At 41.6% G+C, this 12,957-nt stretch overlaps 13 pseudogenes; all 13 read right to left on the bottom strand.

Moving 5' to 3' along the window:
* Window positions 1-764: 764 nt before the first annotated feature.
* LOC137109659 (5S ribosomal RNA) lies at window positions 765-883 on the bottom strand (annotated as a pseudogene).
* An 867-nt stretch (window positions 884-1,750) lies between these two features.
* Window positions 1,751-1,869, bottom strand: LOC137109584 (5S ribosomal RNA; annotated as a pseudogene).
* An 867-nt stretch (window positions 1,870-2,736) lies between these two features.
* Window positions 2,737-2,855, bottom strand: LOC137109583 (5S ribosomal RNA; annotated as a pseudogene).
* An 857-nt stretch (window positions 2,856-3,712) lies between these two features.
* On the bottom strand, window positions 3,713-3,831 carry LOC137109888 (5S ribosomal RNA; annotated as a pseudogene).
* An 857-nt stretch (window positions 3,832-4,688) lies between these two features.
* Window positions 4,689-4,807, bottom strand: LOC137109658 (5S ribosomal RNA; annotated as a pseudogene).
* Window positions 4,808-5,674: 867 nt separating this feature from the next.
* Window positions 5,675-5,793, bottom strand: LOC137109754 (5S ribosomal RNA; annotated as a pseudogene).
* An 867-nt stretch (window positions 5,794-6,660) lies between these two features.
* On the bottom strand, window positions 6,661-6,779 carry LOC137109581 (5S ribosomal RNA; annotated as a pseudogene).
* Window positions 6,780-7,636: 857 nt separating this feature from the next.
* LOC137109976 (5S ribosomal RNA) lies at window positions 7,637-7,745 on the bottom strand (annotated as a pseudogene).
* An 857-nt stretch (window positions 7,746-8,602) lies between these two features.
* LOC137109936 (5S ribosomal RNA) lies at window positions 8,603-8,721 on the bottom strand (annotated as a pseudogene).
* Window positions 8,722-9,578: 857 nt separating this feature from the next.
* Window positions 9,579-9,697, bottom strand: LOC137109884 (5S ribosomal RNA; annotated as a pseudogene).
* Window positions 9,698-10,295: 598 nt separating this feature from the next.
* LOC137109788 (5S ribosomal RNA) lies at window positions 10,296-10,414 on the bottom strand (annotated as a pseudogene).
* Window positions 10,415-11,281: 867 nt separating this feature from the next.
* LOC137109972 (5S ribosomal RNA) lies at window positions 11,282-11,410 on the bottom strand (annotated as a pseudogene).
* An 868-nt stretch (window positions 11,411-12,278) lies between these two features.
* LOC137109850 (5S ribosomal RNA) lies at window positions 12,279-12,397 on the bottom strand (annotated as a pseudogene).
* Window positions 12,398-12,957: the final 560 nt, after the last annotated feature.

Raw genomic sequence — 12,957 nt, 5'->3', positions numbered from 1 at the left:
TACTATAACTGTACTGGTCTGTTACGCCCCTGTCCAGGGGGTCAGGGTGCATCATACAAAGATAAATTAGCATGTTCCCTCTCCGATCCCCAAACCAAAATCCAGGATCGAGATGTTCCAACAGAATGATATTTATTTTAAACGAAAGAAAGTGTCAAACAAAACATGACACTACAACTCAGGGCGAACCAAGGCCAACATAATAAACAAAATAAGCCATTTCCCACAGAAAGTGCTAGCTAGCCTGATAGAAATAAACAAACCAAAAGACAGTCGCTAACCCTAACTCCCTAATGTGAAAACAGTCCAAAGAAAATGGCTGTTCACCCCTACAGATTTAATACTATTTACAAAATATACAATTTATAAACAAAACCACGGCACAAAACCTAACAATTCAAAAATGCTAAATAAGGTTTGGAAACCAAGAACAGCAAACAGGTGCTGCTGCCAGAAAGAGCCTCGCTAGCTGTTGGGAACCGTACTTTTAAAACTCCAGGAAGTGTAGGATGGACCAATCAGCTTCCTGTACTGCCCCTCAATCCGGCCAATCAGGCAGGGCACCTATAAGAACAACATATCAAAAACAACACATATGGCCAGGACCGTAACATGGTCTACTAGTAATGAAGCACGATGGTTGACAAACCAATAAAGTAGCAAAACAGTAATGAAAGAACAAAATTTGATGAAAATATAGAACAATTTCTATGAATAAATAGGCAGTAACACCAGCTTGTGCTGCCCGTAAACCCAAGCAAAAAAGCTTACAGCACCTGGTATTCCCACGCGGTCTTCCTACCAAGTACTAACCAGGCCCGGCTCTATTTGGCTGCCGAGATCGGACGAGATCGGGCGCTTAGAGAGCGGTGTGGCCGTAAGCTGCATTTGACATCATCAACAGCTCTTAAAAACGCTGGAGAAGCAGATTGCATGACACTTGCTAAGAAGAAGATAAATGTGGCAAAGTACAAAGTACTATAACTGTACTGGTCTGTTACGCCCCTGTCCAGGGGGTCAGGGTGCAACATACAAAGATAAATTAGCATGTTCCCTCTCCGATCCCCAAACCAAAATCCAGGATCGAGATGTTCCAACAGAATGATATTTATTTTAAACGAAAGAAAGTGTCAAACAAAACATGACACTACAACTCAGGGCGAACCAAGGCCAACATAATAAAAAAAATAAGCCATTTCCCACAGAAAGTGCTAGATAGCCTGATAGAAATAAACAAACCAAAACACAGTCGCTAACCCTAACTCCCTAATGTGAAAACAAGAGAAAACAATCAAAAGAAAATGGCTGTTCACCCCTACAGATTTAATACTATTTACAAAATATACAATTTATAAACAAAACCACGGCATAAAACCTAACAATTCAAAAATGCTAAATAAAGTTTGGAAACCAAGAACAGCAAACAGGTGCTGCTGCCAGAAAGAGCCTCGCTAGCTGTTGGGAACCGTACTTTTAAAACTCCAGGAAGTGTAGGATGGACCAATCAGCTTCCTGTACTGCCCCCCAATCCGGCCAATCAGGCAGGGCACCTATAAGAACAACAAATCAAAAACAACACATATGGCCAGGACCGTAACATGGTCTACTAGTAATGAAGCACGATGGTTGAAAAACCAATAAAGTAGCAAAACAGCAATGAAAGAACAAAATTTGATGAAAATATAGAACAATTTCTATGAATAAATAGGCAGTAACACCAGCTTGTGCTGCCCGTAAACCCAAGCAAAAAAGCTTACAGCACCTGGTATTCCCAGGCGGTCTTCCTACCAAGTACTAACCAGGCCCGGCTCTATTTGGCTGCCGAGATCGGACGAGATCGGGCGCTTAGAGAGCGGTGTGGCCGTAAGCTGCATTTGACATCATCAACAGCTCTTAAAAACGCTGGAGAAGCAGAATGCATGACACTTGCTAAGAAGAAGATAAATGTGGCAAAGTACAAAGTACTATAACTGTACTGGTCTGTTACGCCCCTGTCCAGGGGGTCAGGGTGCAACATACAAAGATAAATTAGCATGTTCCCTCTCCGATCCCCAAACCAAAATCCAGGATCGAGATGTTCCAACAGAATGATATTTATTTTAAACGAAAGAAAGTGTCAAACAAAACATGACACTACAACTCAGGGCGAACCAAGGCCAACATAATAAACAAAATAAGCCATTTCCCACAGAAAGTGCTAGCTAGCCTGATAGAAATAAACAAACCAAAAGACAGTCGCTAACCCTAACTCCCTAATGTGAAAACAAGAGAAAACAATCAAAAGAAAATGGCTGTTCACCCCTACAGATTTAATACGAATTACAAAATATACAATTTATAAACAAAACCACGGCACAAAACCTAAGAATTCAAAAATGCTAAATAAGGTTTGGAAACCAAGAACAGCAAACAGGTGCTGCTGCCAGAAAGAGCCTCGCTAGCTGTTGGGAACCGTACTTTTAAAACTCCAGGAAGTGTAGGATGGACCAATCAGCTTCCTGTACTGCCCCTCAATCCGGCCAATCAGGCAGGGCACCTATAAGAACGAGAAAATAAAAACAACACATATGGCCAGGACCGTAACATGGTCTACTAGTAATGAAGCACGATGGTTGAAAAACCAATAAAGTAGCAAAACAGCAATGAAAGAACAAAATTTGATGAAAATATAGAACAATTTCTATGAATAAATAGGCAGTAACACCAGCTTGTGCTGCCCGTAAACCCAAGCAAAAAAGCTTACAGCACCTGGTATTCCCAGGCGGTCTTCCTACCAAGTACTAACCAGGCCCGGCTCTATTTGGCTGCCGAGATCGGACGAGATCGGGCGCTTAGAGAGCGGTGTGGCCGTAAGCTGCATTTGACATCATCAACAGCTCTTAAAAACGCTGGAGAAGCAGAATGCATGACACTTGCTAAGAAGAAGATAAATGTGGCAAAGTACAAAGTACTATAACTGTACTGGTCTGTTACGCCCCTGTCCAGGGGGTCAGGGTGCAACATACAAAGATAAATTAGCATGTTCCCTCTCCGATCCCCAAACCAAAATCCAGGATCGAGATGTTCCAACAGAATGATATTCATTTTAAACGAAAGAAAGTGTCAAACAAAACATGACACTACAACTCAGGGCGAACCAAGGCCAACATAATAAACAAAATAAGCCATTTCCCACAGAAAGTGCTAGCTAGCCTGATAGAAATAAACAAACCAAAAGACAGTCGCTAACCCTAACTCCCAAATGTGAAAACAATCCAAAGAAAATGGCAGTTCACCCCTACAGATTTAATACTATTTACAAAATATACAATTTATAAACAAAACCACGGCACAAAACCTAACAATTCAAAAATGCTAAATAAAGTTTGGAAACCAAGACCAGCAAACAGGTGCTGCTGCCAGAAAGAGCCTCGCTAGCTGTTGGGAACCGTACTTTTAAAACTCCAGGAAGTGTAGGATGGACCAATCAGCTTTCTGTACTGCCCCCCAATCCGGCCAATCAGGCAGGGCACCTATAAGAACAACAAAATAAAAACAACACATATGGCCAGGACCGTAACATGGTCTACTAGTAATGAAGCACGATGGTTGACAAACCAATAAAGTAGGAAAACAGCAATGAAAGAACAAAATTTGATGAAAATATAGAACAATTTCCATGAATAAATAGGCAGTAACACCAGCTTGTGCTGCCCGTAAACCCAAGCAAAAAAGCTTACAACACCTGGTATTCCCAGGCAGTCTTCCTACCAAGTACTAACCAGGCCCGGCTCTATTTGGCTGCCGAGATCGGACGAGATTGGGCGCTTAGAGAGCGGTGTGGCCGTAAGCTGCATTTGACATCATCAACAGCTCTTAAAAACACTGGAGAAGCAGAATGCATGACACTTGCTAAGAAGAAGACAAATGTGGCAAAGTACAAAGTACTATAACTGTACTGGTCTGTTACGCCCCTGTCCAGGGGGTCAGGGTGCATCATACAAAGATAAATTAGCATGTTCCCTCTCCGATCCCCAAACCAAAATCCAGGATCGAGATGTTCCAACAGAATGATATTTATTTTAAACGAAAGAAAGTGTCAAACAAAACATGACACTACAACTCAGGGCGAACCAAGGCCAACATAATAAACAAAATAAGCCATTTCCCACAGAAAGTGCTAGCTAGCCTGATAGAAATAAACAAACCAAAAGACAGTCGCTAACCCTAACTCCCTAATGTGAAAACAGTCCAAAGAAAATGGCTGTTCACCCCTACAGATTTAATACTATTTACAAAATATACAATTTATAAACAAAACCACGGCACAAAACCTAACAATTCAAAAATGCTAAATAAGGTTTGGAAACCAAGAACAGCAAACAGGTGCTGCTGCCAGAAAGAGCCTCGCTAGCTGTTGGGAACCGTACTTTTAAAACTCCAGGAAGTGTAGGATGGACCAATCAGCTTCCTGTACTGCCCCTCAATCCGGCCAATCAGGCAGGGCACCTATAAGAACAACATATCAAAAACAACACATATGGCCAGGACCGTAACATGGTCTACTAGTAATGAAGCACGATGGTTGACAAACCAATAAAGTAGCAAAACAGTAATGAAAGAACAAAATTTGATGAAAATATAGAACAATTTCTATGAATAAATAGGCAGTAACACCAGCTTGTGCTGCCCGTAAACCCAAGCAAAAAAGCTTACAGCACCTGGTATTCCCACGCGGTCTTCCTACCAAGTACTAACCAGGCCCGGCTCTATTTGGCTGCCGAGATCGGACGAGATCGGGCGCTTAGAGAGCGGTGTGGCCGTAAGCTGCATTTGACATCATCAACAGCTCTTAAAAACGTTGGAGAAGCAGAATGCATGAAACTTGCTAAGACGAAGATAAATGTGGCAAAGTACAAAGTACTATAAGTGTACTGGTCTGTTACGCCCCTGTCCAGGGGGTCAGGGTGCAACATACAAAGATAAATTAGCATGTTCCCTCTCCGATCCCCAAACCAAAATCCAGGATCGAGATGTTCCAACAGAATGATATTTATTTTAAACGAAAGAAAGTGTCAAACAAAACATGACACTACAACTCAGGGCGAACCAAGGCCAACATAATAAAAAAAATAAGCCATTTCCCACAGAAAGTGCTAGATAGCCTGATAGAAATAAACAAACCAAAACACAGTCGCTAACCCTAACTCCCTAATGTGAAAACAAGAGAAAACAATCAAAAGAAAATGGCTGTTCACCCCTACAGATTTAATACTATTTACAAAATATACAATTTATAAACAAAACCACGGCATAAAACCTAACAATTCAAAAATGCTAAATAAAGTTTGGAAACCAAGAACAGCAAACAGGTGCTGCTGCCAGAAAGAGCCTCGCTAGCTGTTGGGAACCGTACTTTTAAAACTCCAGGAAGTGTAGGATGGACCAATCAGCTTCCTGTACTGCCCCCCAATCCGGCCAATCAGGCAGGGCACCTATAAGAACAACAAAATAAAAACAACACATATGGCCAGGACCGTAACATGGTCTACTAGTAATGAAGCACGATGGTTGAAAAACCAATAAAGTAGCAAAACAGCAATGAAAGAACAAAATTTGATGAAAATATAGAACAATTTCTATGAATAAATAGGCAGTAACACCAGCTTGTGCTGCCCGTAAACCCAAGCAAAAAAGCTTACAGCACCTGGTATTCCCAGGCGGTCTTCCTACCAAGTACTAACCAGGCCCGGCTCTATTTGGCTGCCAAGATCGGACGAGATCGGGCGCTTAGAGAGCGGTGTGGCCGTAAGCTGCATTTGACATCATCAACAGCTCTTAAAAACGCTGGAGAAGCAGATTGCATGACACTTGCTAAGAAGAAGATAAATGTGGCAAAGTACAAAGTACTATAACTGTACTGGTCTGTTACGCCCCTGTCCAGGGGGTCAGGGTGCAACATACAAAGATAAATTAGCATGTTCCCTCTCCGATCCCCAAACCAAAATCCAGGATCGAGATGTTCCAACAGAATGATATTTATTTTAAACGAAAGAAAGTGTCAAACAAAACATGACACTACAACTCAGGGCGAACCAAGGCCAACATAATAAACAAAATAAGCCATTTCCCACAGAAAGTGCTAGCTAGCCTGATAGAAATAAACAAACCAAAAGACAGTCGCTAACCCTAACTCCCTAATGTGAAAACAAGAGAAAACAATCAAAAGAAAATGGCTGTTCACCCCTACAGATTTAATACGAATTACAAAATATACAATTTATAAACAAAACCACGGCACAAAACCTAACAATTCAAAAATGCTAAATAAGGTTTGGAAACCAAGAACAGCAAACAGGTGCTGCTGCCAGAAAGAGCCTCGCTAGCTGTTGGGAACCGTACTTTTAAAACTCCAGGAAGTGTAGGATGGACCAATCAGCTTCCTGTACTGCCCCCCAATCCGGCCAATCAGGCAGGGCACCTATAAGAACAACAAATCAAAAACAACACATATGGCCAGGACCGTAACATGGTCTACTAGTAATGAAGCACGATGGTTGAAAAACCAATAAAGTAGCAAAACAGCAATGAAAGAACAAAATTTGATGAAAATATAGAACAATTTCTATGAATAAATAGGCAGTAACACCAGCTTGTGCTGCCCGTAAACCCAAGCAAAAAAGCTTACAGCACCTGGTATTCCCAGGCGGTCTTCCTACCAAGTACTAACCAGGCCCGGCTCTATTTGGCTGCCGAGATCGGACGAGATCGGGCGCTTAGAGAGCGGTGTGGCCGTAAGCTGCATTTGACATCATCAACAGCTCTTAAAAACGCTGGAGAAGCAGAATGCATGACACTTGCTAAGAAGAAGATAAATGTGGCAAAGTACAAAGTACTATAACTGTACTGGTCTGTTACGCCCCTGTCCAGGGGGTCAGGGTGCAACATACAAAGATAAATTAGCATGTTCCCTCTCCGATCCCCAAACCAAAATCCAGGATCGAGATGTTCCAACAGAATGATATTTATTTTAAACGAAAGAAAGTGTCAAACAAAACATGACACTACAACTCAGGGCGAACCAAGGTTAACATAATAAACAAAATAAGCCATTTCCCACAGAAAGTGCTAGCTAGCCTGATAGAAATAAACAAACCAAAACACAGTCGCTAACCCTAACTCCCAAATGTGAAAACAATCCAAAGAAAATGGCAGTTCACCCCTACAGATTTAATACTATTTACAAAATATACAATTTATAAACAAAACCACGGCATAAAACCTAACAATTCAAAAATGCTAAATAAAGTTTGGAAACCAAGAACAGCAAACAGGTGCTGCTGCCAGAAAGAGCCTCGCTAGCTGTTGGGAACCGTACTTTTAAAACTCCAGGAAGTGTAGGATGGACCAATCAGCTTCCTGTACTGCCCCCCAATCCGGCCAATCAGGCAGGGCACCTATAAGAACAAGAAAATAAAAACAACACATATGGCCAGGACCGTAACATGGTCTACTAGTAATGAAGCACGATGGTTGACAAACCAATAAAGTAGCAAAACAGTAATGAAAGAACAAAATTTGATGAAAATATAGAACAATTTCTATGAATAAATAGGCAGTAACACCAGCTTGTGCTGCCCGTAAACCCAAGCAAAAAAGCTTACAGCACCTGGTATTCCCACGCGGTCTTCCTACCAAGTACTAACCAGGCCCGGCTCTATTTGGCTGCCGAGATCGGGCGCTTAGAGAGCGGTGTGGCCGTAAGCTGCATTTGACATCATCAACAGCTCTTAAAAACGCTGGAGAAGCAGAATGCATGACACTTGCTAAGAAGAAGATAAATGTGGCAAAGTACAAAGTACTATAACTGTACTGGTCTGTTACGCCCCTGTCCAGGGGGTCAGGGTGCAACATACTAAGATAAATTAGCATGTTCCCTCTCCGATCCCCAAACCAAACTCCAGTATCGAGATGTTCCAACAGAATGATATTTATTTTCAACGAAAGAAAGTGTCAAACAAAACATGACACTACAACTCAGGGCAAACCAAGGCCAACATAATAAACAAAATAAGCCATTTCCCACAGAAAGTGCTAGCTAGCCTGATAGAAATAAACAATCCAAAAGACAGTCGCTAACCCTAACTCCCTAATGTGAAAACAGTCCAAAGAAAATGGCTGTTCACCCCTACAGATTTAATACTATTTACAAAATATACAATTTATAAACAAAACCACGGCACAAAACCTAACAATTCAAAAATGCTAAATAAGGTTTGGAAACCAAGAACAGCAAACAGGTGCTGCTGCCAGAAAGAGCCTCGCTAGCTGTTGGGAACCGTACTTTTAAAACTCCAGGAAGTGTAGGATGGACCAATCAGCTTCCTGTACTGCCCCTCAATCCGGCCAATCAGGCAGGGCACCTATAAGAACAACAAATCAAAAACAACACATATGGCCAGGACCGTAACATGGTCTACTAGTAATGAAGCACGATGGTTGACAAACCAATAAAGTAGCAAAACAGCAATGAAAGAACAAAATTTGATGAAAATATAGAACAATTTCTATGAATAAATAGGCAGTAACACCAGCTTGTGCTGCCCGTAAACCCAAGCAAAAAAGTTTACAGCACCTGGTATTCCCAGGCAGTCTTCCTACCAAGTACTAACAAGGCCCGGCTCTATTTGGCTGCCGAGATCGGACGAGATCGGGCGCTTAGAGAGCGGTGTGGCCGTAAGCTGCATTTGACATCATCAACAGCTCTTAAAAACGCTGGAGAAGCAGAATGCATGACACTTGCTAAGACGAAGATAAACGTGGCAAAGTACAAAGTACTATAACTGTACTGGTCTGTTACGCCCCTGTCTAGGGGGTCAGGGTGCAACATACAAAGATAAATTAGCATGTTCCCTCTCCGATCCCCAAACCAAAATCCAGTATCGAGATGTTCCAACAGAATGATATTTATTTTAAACGAAAGAAAGTGTCAAACAAAACATGACACTACAACTCAGGGCGAACCAAGGCCAACATAATAAACAAAATAAGCCATTTCCCACAGAAAGTGCTAGCTAGCCTGATAGAAATAAACAATCCAAAAGACAGTCGCTAACCCTAACTCCCTAATGTGAAAACAGTCCAAAGAAAATGGCTGTTCACCCCTACAGATTTAATACGAATTACAAAATATACAATTTATAAACAAAACCACGGCACAAAACCTAACAATTCAAAAATGCTAAATAAGGTTTGGAAACCAAGAACAGCAAACAGGTGTTGCTGCCAGAAAGAGCCTCGCTAGCTGTTGGGAACCGTACTTTTAAAACTCCAGGAAGTGTAGGATGGACCAATCAGCTTCCTGTACTGCCCCCCAATCCGGCCAATCAGGCAGGGCACCTATAAGAACAACAAAATAAAAACAACACATATGGCCAGGACCGTAACATGGTCTACTAGTAATGAAGCACGATGGTTGACAAACCAATAAAGTAGCAAAACAGCAATGAAAGAACAAAATTTGATGAAAATATACAACAATTTCTATGAATAAATAGGCAGTAACACCAGTTTGTGCTGCCCGTAAACCCAAGCAAAAAAGCTTACATCACCTGGTATTCCCAGGCGGTCTTCCTACCAAGTACTAACAAGGCCCGGCTCTATTTGGCTGCCGAGATCGGACGAGATCGGGCGCTTAGAGAGCGGTGTGGCCGTAAGCTGCATAAAAACGTTGGAGAAGCAGAATGCATGAAACATGCTAAGAAGAAGATAAATGTGGCAAAGTACAAAGTACTATAACTGTACTGGTCTGTTACGCCCCTGTCCAGGGGGTCAGGGTGCAACATACAAAGATAAATTAGCATGTTCCCTCTCCGATCCCCAAACCAAAATCCAGGATCGAGATGTTCCAACAGAATGATATTTATTTTAAACGAAAGAAAGTGTCAAACAAAACATGACACTACAACTCAGGGCGAACCAAGGCCAACATAATAAACAAAATAAGCCATTTCCCATAGAAAGTGCTAGCTAGCCTGATAGAAATAAACAAACCAAAAGACAGTCGCTAACCCTTACTCCCTAATGTGAAAACAGTCCAAGAAAATGGCAGTTCACCCCTACAGATTTAATACTATTTACAAAATATACAATTTATTTAACATGGTCTACTAGTAATGAAGCACGATGGTTGAGAAACCAATAAAGTAGCAAAACAACAGCAATGAAAGAACAAAATTTGATGAAAATATAGAACAATTTCTATGAATAAATAGGCAGTAACACCAGCTTGTGCTGCCCGTAAACCCAAGCAATAAAGCTTACAGCACCTGGTATTCCCAGGCGGTCTTCCTACCAAGTACTAACCAGGCCCGGCTCTATTTGGCTGCCGAGATCGGACGAGATCCGGCGCTTAGAGAGCGGTGTGGCCGTAAGCTGCATTTGACATCATCAACAGCTCTTAAAAACGCTGGAGAAGCAGAATGCATGACACTTGCTAAGAAGAAGATAAATGTGGCAAAGTACAAAGTAATATAACTGTACTGGTCTGTTACGCCCCTGTCCAGGGGGTCAGGGTGCAACATACAAAGATAAATTAGCATGTTCCCTCTCCGATCCCCAAACCAAACTCCAGTATCGAGATGTTCCAACAGAATGATATTTATTTTAAACGAAAGAAAGTGTCAAACAAAACATGACACTACAACTCAGGGCGAACCAAGGCCAACATAATAAACAAAATAAGCCATTTCCCACAGAAAGTGCTAGCTAGCCTGATAGAAATAAACAAACCAAAAGACAGTCGCTAACCCTAACTCCCTAATGTGAAAACAAGAGAAAACAATCAAAAGAAAATGGCTGTTCACCCCTAAAGATTTAATACTATTTACAAAATATACAATTTATAAACAAAACCACGGCACAAAACCTAACAATTCAAAAATGCTAAATAAGGTTTGGAAACCAAGAACAGCAAACAGGTGCTGCTGCCAGAAAGAGCCTCGCTAGCTGTTGGGAACCGTACTTTTAAAACTCCAGGAAGTGTAGGATGGACCAATCAGCTTCCTGTACTGCCCCCCAATCCGGCCAATCAGGCAGGGCACCTTTAAGAACAAGAAAATAAAAACAACACATATGGCCAGGACCGTAACATGGTCTACTAGTAATGAAGCACGATGGTTGACAAACCAATAAAGTAGCAAAACAGTAATGAAAGAACAAAATTTGATGAAAATATAGAACAATTTCTATGAATAAATAGGCAGTAACACCAGCTTGTGCTGCCCGTAAACCCAAGCAAAAAAGCTTACAGCACCTGGTATTCCCACGCGGTCTTCCTACCAAGTACTAACCAGGCCCGGCTTTATTTGGCTGCCGAGATCGGACGAGATCAGACGAGATCGGGCGCTTAGAGAGCAGTGTGGCCGTAAGCTGCATTTGACATCATCAAAAGCTCTTAAAAACGCTGGAGAAGCAGAATGCATGACACTTGCTAAGAAGAAGATAAATGTGGCAAAGTACAAAGTACTATAACTGTACTGGTCTGTTACGCCCCTGTCTAGGGGGTCAGGGTGCAACATACAAAGATAAATTAGCATGTTCCCTCTCCGATCCCCAAACCAAAATCCAGGATCGAGATGTTCCAACAGAATGATATTTATTTTAAACGAAAGAAAGTGTCAAACAAAACATGACACTACAACTCAGGGCGAACCAAGGACCAACATAATAAACAAATTAAGCCATTTCCCACAGAAAGTGCTAGCTAGCCTGATAGAAATAAACAAACCAAAAGACAGTCGCTAACCCTAACTCCCTAATGTGAAAACAAGAGAAAACAATCAAAAGAAAATGGCTGTTCACCCCTACAGATTTAATACTATTTACAAAATATACAATTTATAAACAAAACCACGGCACAAAACCTAACAATTCAAAAATGCTAAATAAGGTTTGGAAACCAAGAACAGCAAACAGGTGCTGCTGCCAGAAAGAGCCTCGCTAGCTGTTGGGAACCGTACTTTTAAAACTCCAGGAAGTGTAGGATGGACCAATCAGCTTCCTGTACTGCCCCTCAATCCGGCCAATCAGGCAGGGCACCTATAAGAACGAGAAAATAAAAACAACACATATGGCCAGGACCGTAACATGGTCTACTAGTAATGAAGCACGATGGTTGAAAAACCAATAAAGTAGCAAACCAGCAATGACAGAACAAAATTTGATGAAAATATAGAACAATTTCTATGAATAAATAGGCAGTAACTCCAGCTTGTGCTGCCCGTAAACCCAAGCAAAAAAGCTTACAACACCTGGTATTCCCAGGCGGTCTTCCTACCAAGTACTAACCAGGCCCGGCTCTATTTGGCTGCCGAGATCGGACGAGATTGGGCGCTTAGAGAGCGGTGTGGCCGTAAGCTGCATTTGACATCATCAACAGCTCTTAAAAACACTGGAGAAGCAGAATGCATGACACTTGCTAAGAAGAAGACAAATGTGGCAAAGTACAAAGTACTATAACTGTACTGGTCTGTTACGCCCCTGTCCAGGGGGTCAGGGTGCAACATACAAAGATAAATTAGCATGTTCCCTCTCCGATCCCCAAACCAAAATCCAGGATCGAGATGTTCCAACAGAATGATATTTATTTTAAACGAAAGAAAGTGTCAAACAAAACATGACACTACAACTCAGGGCGAACCAAGGCCAACATAATAAACAAAATAAGCCATTTCCCACAGAAAGTGCTAGCTAGCCTGATAGAAATAAACAAACCAAAAGACAGTCGCTAACCCTAACTCCCTAATGTGAAAACAAGAGAAAACAATCAAAAGAAAATGGCTGTTCACCCCTACAGATTTAATACGAATTACAAAATATACAATTTATAAACAAAACCACGGCACAAAACCTAACAATTCAAAAATGCTAAATAAGGTTTGGAAACCAAGAACAGCAAACAGGTGCTGCTGCCAGAAA

This window comes from Channa argus, unplaced genomic scaffold (assembly GCF_033026475.1).
Source record: "Channa argus isolate prfri unplaced genomic scaffold, Channa argus male v1.0 Contig004, whole genome shotgun sequence".
Classification (NCBI taxonomy): domain Eukaryota; kingdom Metazoa; phylum Chordata; class Actinopteri; order Anabantiformes; family Channidae; genus Channa; species Channa argus.
Note: the sequence above shows the minus strand (reverse complement) of the source record. Positions and strands in the feature narration are given on the sequence as shown.